Source organism: Falco rusticolus, chromosome 3 (genome assembly GCF_015220075.1).
Source record: "Falco rusticolus isolate bFalRus1 chromosome 3, bFalRus1.pri, whole genome shotgun sequence".
Classification (NCBI taxonomy): domain Eukaryota; kingdom Metazoa; phylum Chordata; class Aves; order Falconiformes; family Falconidae; genus Falco; species Falco rusticolus.
Window position 1 is genome coordinate 14,186,734 of NC_051189.1, and position 11,487 is coordinate 14,198,220.

Sequence of the window (11,487 nt, forward strand, 5' to 3'; positions counted from 1 at the left end):
ATCTCTCTGGGCTTCCTTATGTGTTATGTAATGGGTAGCAAATTTAGTTGTGCATTAGAAGAATTTTTTCCTTTATTGAGGACATCAGAAGAGTATATAGGCACCTTTCTGTCCAACACCAATTTTTAATTTACTGTCAATGAAAGAGCGACCTGATCCTTTGACTACATCTAGGGTGACAATCAAACTAACCAGTAAGATTAAGAAAAAGTTTAATTACACACATAAAATTGCTCCATGGCTAATTTGCAGCCAGACTGTCTGGTTTTACTTCTGATCCCAGTCCCATCTAAGTGGACTGTCCAGTTTTGCTTGAACATCTAAATCTTCTGGAGCAGCAGTTCATATATGTGTGAATCCACACACGCACAAAACTCTATGTCCCATGTGACCTGCCTTTAAATCTTTTTAAAAGAAGTGATATTTACTACATAGGCATAGCTTTTAGAGTTTTCAGTCTAGAAGCATTTTAAGTGTGAGACAGAAACTTCCTGTTCTGTGACCAATAACAAAATGTGAATTGCATTAGTAATTTGGCAGTAGCAGTTCTATGTTTTCTAATTAGATTACTAATTCACTTAAAAGTACAATCAAATGCTTAGTGTCTGCAGCAAGCTGTAAAAAGTGCCTTAGTTTGAAATGCTAGTGGAGGTTCAAAAGGGTAACAGGAATGATTAGTTAGCCTTAGATCATCTAAAGTATGAGGTCTTTTCAAAGAGTTTTGAAGAAAAAAGAGGAACAAATTAAAAAATCCCCAAAGAATTAATGTACACCGACAACAGTAAAATGCAGGAATAGTAGAAAGTTAATGTTACTTTTATAACTGTGTGGGAAAGATACAGTTAAGTTTAAAATGTTTTAGATGGAGAAAATAGATAAGGAAATATACAGCGTTCAACAGAAATGACTAAAAGCTGGACTGGTGAGTGGTTTACAGCAGCTCACCACTGTGTTGACAAAATCCATTATAGCAATTAAATCTGGCTTTCAATAGTGAGAAAACAGTAGTTTTCATAGCAATGACTCTGTGGCTTGCTCCTACCATTCACAGGAATTTCATTTAAGTATGTTTTATCTATATAATCAATTGCCAATTAAATAATAATTTTGTTAATACTTACTCAGTGGCGTATTTTTCCAACTTAGTATTTTTCTTCTTGGTTCTATAAATGGGTAGCAATTACAGTATTTTACGACCTTCCAAATGTATCTGATGATAGAAGATGTTTCTACCGAGTGTAGTTAGACTGCAGAGATCACATCCTCAGGGCCTGTGTTAAGACATTTATTCCATCATTGTTCATTTTGGCAGGAGGCACAGTGGATGCAAACTAACAGTATTAACCAGCCCTGAAAGCAGAGTAGAGAGTTCTGCCCCCCAAACCATCCAGTAGTTCCTGGTGGATGCTTCCCGCGCCCCCCCCCTGCCCCAGCTCTTCTCAAGCAAGAGTTGTCAGTGACAACTATGTTCACTAGGAAGACAGCTGTCAGGGGGACAGCAAAAATAGATTGGAATGATTACAGTTTTTTAGAAATTCTGAGAAAGTGCTGAGCAGCTGCTGTCAGAAAAGTTAGCCTCTTGCAGATGTCTTAGAGCAAGAATCTTAAAATTGCATCCAAAATCCTCAAATACTTTTCAAAACTGGGGCCATATATGATTGAGAATGAATTCCACATCAAAATTAAAGATGTCAATATTATAGAATCCTCAAGTGTGTAAGAAAAGTTCTCATATGACGCATATATACATACCTGTATATATTTGATAACAAATAATAGTTATGATTCACAGATGCTTTATTATTGAGTCATTAATTGTCCTAAAGTTTAAGAGTTTACAACAAGTTTAATCAAACAGAGGAGGAGACATGCTTATTCCATTGGATTACATATTCTTCATCCTTTCCTCTGGCATCAGGAGCATCTACAGTTATAATTTTTCTGGCCAATTGGAGCAATTTTGATTCTATTTTTAGGATTGGTACTGTTTCTATAAAGTAAATGGGTTTATACTACCATACTTAAATGAGGTCTGTGTTATTAAAATTTAACTTCATTGTCCAGCTGGGGGCAGAAGGGGAATGAAGTACAGAACTTCCACCAACACAGTGGGTCACAATGTGATGTCTCAAATACTGTATGTGAAACCCAGATTTCCTGAAGTGTTGCCTGTAAAGAGAGCTAGCTATGTATATGGGTCCCAGCTGATCATACTACAGGTTTTCATACTCCAAATCAGTGACAGGTTCCCAATCCATTACAGTAAGCTACTGATGTACCTCAGGGTATTCTGTATATCTTGAAGTGTTCTCTTCCCTCTACTATATAATAGGAGAGTAATATTAATTTATTTTTATTACTGTAACATCCAAAAATAGAATCTAATTATTCTCTTCCGTTTTTGGTCTCAGCTAGATTTTTTTTTCTTTTGAGAATCAATTAAAACCTTCTTGAAAAGAATGAATGTGCTCCAGTTTTGCTGCAAAGAATATTTATTCTGTGACATTTAACGTACTGATAACAAATAATGCACATTATGTTCCATGCAATTTATTTTTGTTTATTTTTCCTTGGTTTCTAAGGCTTTTGCAATCACATTGGTCAGTCCCTAATAACTTGAGAACCAACAGGCTGATTTCAGCTACAGATAGACACAAACAGAAGTCTTAAAGGTAAATGGGTTCTGGAGGTTTTGTGAAAATCTGTAGAAGATTAGGCAAAAGCAAACTGAATTAGTGACCTCACTGAGAGAAAAAAGCATCATGTGAACTCAACGTTTTTTATGTTGCTTGGCCTGGTCTGCTCAGGCATGCTGTGCCTGCGAGCTACAGATACAGCCAACAGCAGACAGCACAAATACAACACCAAGCCGGGCCTGACGTGTGTTCCTTTCTTCGCAGATGGCAGTGAGGGAATGGGGGGGGGGGGCTATTAAAAGTATTAGGGGATGAGTAAGGTCATGATGAAAATAAGAGAGGAATTAGGATTATTACAGTGGAGGTACAGGTATGTGGGACACAAATCCATGGGAAAAGAGGTTTCACTAGTTCCAACAATCACAGAAAAAAATTATGTTTTTCCTCTTAATACCTTTTTGAGAAAGACATGTCACACCCATTAATAACCAAACAAGTTTCTAAAAGGCCTGTGGGTGACAGCCTCCGCTGAGAAAAAAAAGACTTAATTTCCTATCACAGTGGGCCAGATTCTCAGTTTGCGTGAACTGGCAGGATTAATCTGAAATGAATTGAGTTGTGCTGACTTAATGCCAATTGGCCTACTGTTTTAAGATGTTAAAAATACTTCCAAGCAAATACAGAAAAGAAACAAAAAATTTAGGCAGGAATACGTTTAGGGAAAATGGGCATAATATTACAATATGAAAAGCCATTACGGTGTAATAGGAGATGGTAGGGAGGTAAAATATTAACTATGTTAAGATCTGGTATCGAAACTAAGTAGGATATTCATCCCTTTCTATCCCAAAACGTTTATCAGTTTTATTTACCCTGTTACAGGAAGTAGCATCAGTTTTGCACGAACACCTAGGCTGGGATAAAAAGCCTGAAGCATGGATACAAGGAGGTGACCAGGACTGTGAGGAAGAGTCAGTAGCAAAGTGAAATACAGGGTGGCATTAGGAGACCCGAGCCTGGGAATCACTCTTGGTTGAAATGCAGAGGATCAACTGTGCTCACTACAGCATCTCCTCTCTGTTGGAGGAACAGACTCTTAAGGCACAGGAATCCCACTGCCTCTCTGCTGTTAGCTGATCTTTGTAAGAAGTACCGGTTAACCGGAAATACTGGGAATACTGGGGTCAGAGGTAGCTGACAGATGACTTGGATCAACTCACATGATTTCATTTCTTTTAAAAAATAAATCCCCCTCCTGACAGCAGGTAAATCCAGAACTTTCTGTTCAGCTGGTTTAGAATGTTTAACCACTTCTGTCTTTTTAGGCCCATTTTGAAATAATGCTATACAGAGAAAAGACCCTGGTAGACTTAATTTTGTAAATAATAATAGAGATGCAATTTTTTTTTCAGTCATTATTTGGTACATATGTCAGATCTGCATTTTCCTGCAAATTTAAAATGTGGGAAATACATGTCACCAGGCTGTGTTTAAGAAATGCCAGGAGGTGGCGTGTGCCTACTTGATTTGCTCCTTCAGATTCAAGCACAGTTTTGTGCTGCAGGTACCTGAATACGTGCATTTGCTTCCACTTGGACTTCTGCCACAATTTACATAAATGGTACGTACCATTTAGTGTTTACCAAATGAGAAACTATTCTCTAATTTGTTTGCTCATTGCTGTTCAATGTGTGTCCCAGTTGAGCATTTGTTACCTCTTCAGATCTTGCTTTTGAAACTTAATTCCTTGTGGACTTTTGCTTTAGTGCTCATTGATGCTTGTCTGAGTTCCTCACAAAATGTAATGTGTTAATTTGCTTTACCCAGCACTTTTTTGAGATGAGTAAATAAGATACTTTTACCTCATTTGAACTGAATCACAGAAAGATTAAGGTTTGGGATATAGAGTTTGCAGTGCAGAAAACTTGGGGTTTCTGGAGTATTTGTCTTAGAAGGGCAATTGCTACTGCTACATGAAATGGCCCCTTGCAGAAACAGTCACTGCCAATACCTACCCGCTCCCTTCCAATATCTCCAGTTGTTTCCCACTCCAGTCCTGTCTCCTTGGTCTAAAGTCCAACTTTTCCTTTCTTAATCCCTCTGCAGCAACATGTAGGGAGAGGAGTGGATGTTGCTTCTTTCCTGGAAAAAATGCAAAAATAAATAGTTGCTAAGGGCAAGATAAGTTTTGTGCGTTATGGGAGAGGTGGGGAGTCCTGTAGTTCAGGGGAACTAAAGCAGAAGGATGGGAGATGGTGAGAGAGGAAAAGGGTAGGTGGAGGCAAAGACCCTGTGCCCTTCTCTCTCTCAAGACTCTTCCAGAGCCATGTGGGCATCACTCAGTATCCCTCACCAAATGCCCACTCAAATTCACCTGCTTGTCATGCAGCCCCTTGGCCTTCCCAGCCCCTGCATGTATTTCTCATGTTTTTCTTCAGTCATCTCCTGCCAGCTTTCCTGTTACCCATTTGCCACCCACATTGCCACATGCTACCAAGCTGAATTTTGCCTGCAGAGCTGAAAAGCTGAATAAAAGCTGCCATCACCAAAGACTTATATTGAGAGTATTTGCCAACTTTAGCATCCTCCCCTCCCCTTCCTTTCCCCAGATAAGTTTGCCTCTCCCAAACTGCTGGGAACGAGGGCTGGCCTGTGCTACCCCCAGAGTGTTTCCTGGGAGAGCACTGTCTAGTTATGCCAATATGCCAAGTTCATAAATATAAAATTGTGATAAAAGTGTTGCTTTATCTAGTTTGTTAGATTCAGCAGCCTGGGAAGAGGCCATGCCCTGACATGACATACGTGACTATCAAAATCTGAAATTAGTTTAAGATTTGTTTTCAAGCATGCCAGTTGGCCCTGCGTGCTGACAGCCTGATTCTGTGAGTCGTATGTCCTTCATTAAGGGTTCACATGAGGTGTCACCCTGAAGACAAAATTAGGGCCAAAACTGATTGAAAAGGTGGCAGCCAGTAAGGCTAACATTTCCAAAGCTGGGTTACTGCTGTCAGTAAAGGAGCCTGATGCTGTCTATCATTCATATTCTTTTTCTTTAGGCACTGGAATTTATTAATTTTGCCCAAAGTGATCTAGAACTTGCACAGCCAAGTGCTGTGCCCTGCCATGTACTTCTTAATCCCCTGACCCTTATCTGCTAGTAGATAAGTAGATAGGATTCCCAAATTCATATGACTTCCAAGCTAATCAGGATGCCCTATGAGAAAATAAAAGAGCGAACATGTATTTAAATAGTAGATAATCTGACTGAAAAAAAACCCCAAACACACAGAACATTTAAAAAGAACGCAGTGTTAAAATGCAGCTTTTTGATATTGCTGACTTTTAAAACCACTTCAAGAAATGCTATTCATGAGATCACTGACAGGGTTAATTTCTGACGTCACCTTGCCTTACAGAATTTCACTGAAGAAAGCAAGGCTGTATACATGTGAATGAACAAAATTTAGCTCAGAGTTGTTCATCTGCTGTGACTGCTACGCAGAAAATATCTGTTGCTTGATCATATTCTGTGCTTTATCTTGGTATAATTTTGACAGCAGAACAGATATGACATTTATACTGTGTTTAGCACATCTGAGGAAACTTTAAAGTGTTAAATAGAAAAATATCTATAGTCCTTTATAACCTATCCTGTCTCTGCTGAATAGGTAATTACTGAGATTAAACAAGCATTTCTAAATTCCAATTGCTTCTATGTTCTGATGGCTTTATATATGTCCTTCTAAAGCAAACATGAAAGAGATATTTGCTTTATTTTTTTTTAATAGCCTGCAAAAGAAATTACATTATTTTCAGGAATAACAACAAGTTGTTGTTTTTGAAGTATAAAAACTGTATTTTGCAATACTTGAACTTGTTTCTACTTCAAAGTTTCTGAAGCAAGAGAGCTTACATGTGTTTTTAAAAAACTTTTATTAAAACAAAACATAACTGTCAACATGTGTACTGGAGAGAAACCCATGGCTATAACCAAAAATACTATGCCATGATCTAGTTCAGACCCATTTCAGTCATTTTCTGACCATCTTCAGATGTCTTGCAATTATAGATACACTTGTAAATAAATCAGTCCAGGTTTAGCCTCTACAGGTGTAGGATCAAGTGGTTGGTTGTTACTGCTTATAGTTGATGTCTATAACCCATCAGATTTATTAACATAGCATTTATAGCTTAAGCCATCTTCAGTGTGATTTACACTGGCAATAAAATTATCTCCAAATGCAGGAGCTCATTTTGGATAGTGTCCAAAGGATTCATTGTTTTTAATGTCTGATCTGACTTCTGTCAGGTAATCTAAACGTGTTCTGATGCCACACAAGTGGGCTGTGGTCTCAGGCATCATCCTTCTATGGCCTCAGTGCTGCTTTCTTTTTATTCACAAAAACTGTAGAGACAACAGTCCTTAGTTTAAAACTGGTACTTGTATATCTGATTGTCAAGTGCAAGGCAACTGTGTGAAACACATTTTTATTGTACTAAGAATAAAATTTTTATTGGCAAGATTAAAGGCAAGCTAGGTATATATTTTTTTAATATTGTATAAAACGCAAAAGATTAACCCATCCCACATCTCCTACTACCTTTAGACAGATGTTTGTAATTGATTACAAAATTCTGATGTGATTATTTATTCACTTTCATGTTGCATCTACTTCTTACTGGCTCAGAAGATACTTCAATATTCCCTGTATTCTTATACACTCTTTCAAAGGGTAGGTAGAAAGCATTGCTGTCACATAATCAAAGCCATCTTGAAAGAAAAAGTTTGCCTCCTTATTTGACCTTTTTAGAGGAACAGACTTGCATAAACCTCTCTTCCCTCCCAGCTATGGTGCTGTACCTGAACGAGAGACTTACTGCTTCCTACCTCATCCATCCCATTCCAGAGAGAACTGGTCTATAAAATTATACCTTTCCACTTGGCTTGCAACAGATTATCTTTTTGCTTTCTTGCATAAGGCTAGACTTCTTAAAGTGAAAGGAGGAATAAAAATAAATAAAGGTACAGTTTTTTCCAGGAACTCTGTATAGTGACAAGAAGAAACTTTGCTTACAAGCCAGGGTAATGAGAGGCAGTAACCTGTATTTGAAGCAAGATGAAATGGAGAAATATACAAGTGTTGTTTGACAATTATCTTGACTTCATCCTTAATTTTACTTTTTAAAGAAGACTGAGAAACTGAAGGACTCCATCAGCCTCTCAGGTTTGTGTTATGGAGTTTCAAAACAGCTCTCCAAAGCAGGTGCAAATGGTAGGTTTTTATGTTTTCTTCATACGAAGTTGCGTTTATTCTCCCATAGCATTCATTAGGAATGGATTTATGTGATTGCATGTCCAACTTGAGCTTGAAGAATATTTGCCCAGAACTCTCCTTGTCTTTGAAACGTTCAACAGATAGAATTTCTGATCAAAATAGCTTGAAAAGGTGGTTTCTTTAACTGTGAGAATAGATGACTGTATTGTCATTAACTAAATGGTAGCTGGGTGAAGTTATGGCAGGGACAAGGTAGGGGACAAGAAACGAGGTAAAGGTTGGTGGAGAACTTCAGAACTAGGAATAATTTCTCAGTGCCGCTCTCTCAATGTCGTTTTAGCCCCAGCGTCTCCTCCCAGCTGTGTCCCCAGCCATGATGGCTGTCTGGAAAGGTAACCTACTTACATTCCCATCCCATGCCTTGCTGAGGAAGAACACTGAAAAGATCAGGAGAGTCCCCTAAGGAATTAAAATCTCAGCTGAACACTCATACCATTTAGTTGATGTGAAGGTCAGTTTTCTATGTGGTGAGCCTGGTGAAGAAAGAATTGAGACCAGTAACCAATGTCACCCACACTGCTATATTGTGACTTTGAATTCAAAACGATGAATAGCTCAGAAAGGCCACCAATTACACAGCTTTTCCCCTAATGTATGAAGTCCTCTTAAGGTTCAAGCTGATTCAGCGTAGTGAGGGATGTGCTAAAAAATCCTGTATTACAGAACTGTATGTTTATAAAAGAAATTTGTACAGACCATTTTACATCTGCTGAAGTGCATGGAATATTTGAATATAGCTGATAAGCGGTACACGATTCCTTATTTGTAATACATGAACTCACAGTTCAGTGTTACGTGAAGTGTTCTAGCACTGCAGAAGATTGCCTTAATCAAGTAACGTCTGTCTCTGGAGGGAAGGAACCCAAGTAAGATGAAGCTGGGGTGAGAGGAACATAAAGGGTGAAGGGAACATTGGTACCATTCTTTTATCACCCACTTCTACTGATCCTGCAAAAGTCTCTTTATCTCCATCAGCAGGTTTCAGGCACCAGGGAGTCTGCAGTACCATTCTCCGCCGTACTTCTTCGACCCTTCAGGGACTGCCATTTGATGGGAGTAAGGGAAGTGCAGGCGGGGACAGACAAGAGGCTGTGCCTGCAAGCTGTAAGGCACATTTATTACTGCGAGACAAAAAGCAAGGAAGGATGCCTGGTCTTCGAAGGTTTGTTTCACAGAATGAATCCCTTATGTTTTGCCCACAAGGAAGAAAACTTGAAATTTCAAAAATTAGTAAGGGGTAACACTAGCCCTCTCCCTGACATAGATTCTGCCTTTGCTAGGGCTGACCCATTTCTGTTCTTCCTTTAGCAAGACAGTATCTCACCAGAATAACAGTATGGTTCAGTTCATACACAATGTCCCTTGCCATTGTTAAGATTCAGAATGTAATTCAGTTATAAATATAGCTATTAATTTCAGGATCTCTAGGGATATGCTGAGACACTGATGCCTAGCTCCTTCATTACTTTATGTTGTATCTTACACAGCCAGACTGCATCAACATTTTTACACATTCTCCAGTTCTGATTAAGAAATGTATCTGCAGGAAATAAAGCTTACATCAGAACATTTTGTTGCAAATTTACCTTTCCTGTCAAACTTGTTGGCTGGCTGAAAAATACAATTTGTATAAACTACTCTTGTCATAAAGGAATGCATTCTCTGTGAACAGAGACTCAGGGCTTGGACTCTGCCCTTACCCTGCTATGTGCTTAGGGGCAAGACACATTATCTGTTCTCCTGATCCCCATATTCGAAGTGCGATCAATAATTGTTACATCCTCTACAAAGAATATTTACTTCCAGTGATACAAAGCACTTGTACTGGAGCAAGATGGTCTCATAATGTTGCAAACTGTCCATCCTCCCATCTCCTATCTTGGGCTGTTATATCACTCATAGTATCAGCCATCCAAGCACTAAAAATTTATTAATCCACTCTGCTTCTCTTCCTGCTTCCCCCAAACCATGAGACTGGCTTAACTATTATAAGGTTAAAGCAAGAATAAGAAGATAATAGATTTAATAACAAGAATTAGATTTTTCTTTTTTCCTTCAGATGCTTGAGACTTACGGTTACCCTTGTGTCTTATTTCAAGCTTTTTATTCATGGCAACCAGAGCCTTAGCTTCTTATGTGAAAATTTATTTCTATAATCCAGTAGTCAGGGCTTTGCCACACAAATAAAATACCATGAGTCTACAGTGTCTAAAACCACAGCACTTGGTGCACAGCCTGCTTTTCACTACAGTGTAATTTCGCATTGCATTATTCCTAGTTTCATATTTCACATAAAGTTTTAGTTCCTGGAGGTCCACTGCTCCTTTTCTGCAGATGAATTCTGATTTTCTGAATGGCTGTGTTCCTTTTGCAGACTGAATTCAGTTCCCCTCCAGAGGCCAGGGGAGTGAGGGAGCAGCTGGGGGAGCAGCTGGCAGCCACCCAAGGTCAGCCCACCACACAACCCAAGGAATAGGAATTTTGCTTCCTAGAATTTGGCCCTGAACATTTATCTTGATACCTAGAAGAATTCACATATTAATTGTGGCAGCTCAAACAGGCTTAATAAAGCAAAACAACCCACTTTTCCAGAAACGGCATGTATCGTGAAACTAAGCAAATTACAAACAGCAGGTAATACATTTTGGAGCACAAATTACACCCTGCAATGCATGCGGCTTCGCTTTGCCCCCAGTGGAATACTTTAATAAACCAATTAAAGTACTTTTTGAAATAGTATACTAATGAAATCATAATCACATCAATACGTGTCCTGAGTGGACGCTGATCTTAGAGTAGGTACAAAAGAAAAATGTTGCATGCACGTTCTTTGGAGACTAATCTCAACTGAAAATAATTCCTATGAAACCGAATTAGCTAGATGTTAAGTCAGCTTCTTTCTGTAGATGATTTGCAGTCCATTCCACTTAACTTCATATGCTGTTGGCAAGTTTAACTTATTTCTCAGTATCTGATGAAGAAATGGAATGAAGAAAGCATCTTGTTTCTTATTTTCCTTTTTGCAAGCGCCATGCATTGTAAATCCTCCTGCCAGGGGCAGTCAGTGGAAATTCAGGTTTTTTAAACTCTTGGGCTCTGACCTAAATGTTGAACGATCTCAATGATTTAGACTATATTTGCATTTGTGCAGAGAAAAGGGGGGAAGTACATGTGGTACTACATTGGGTGCCTGTGCCCAGGCAGTGGGGCTGGGGGGCAGCCTCGGGGGGGGAAAGGGGGAGGGGGCCGGCCCCAGCAGCCCCCCGCAGGGCTCAGCTGAGCCCCTCAGCGGAGCCGGGGGCGCCGGGGAGGGGGAAACAGGTTTGGGCAAGGGCCAGAGGCGGCCCAGGCAGAGGAGGAGGCAGCCGAGGGGGGAGCAGCAGCAGAGGCAGCCCCAGGCCGCAGCAGGAGGAGGGCAGGAGGTGCCGCAGGCCCGGAGCAGGGCTCCCCTGCAGCCCTGGCGAGCCCCCGCCGGGGCAGAGCCCCAGCCCGCAGCCCGGGGAGGGCCCCAGGCC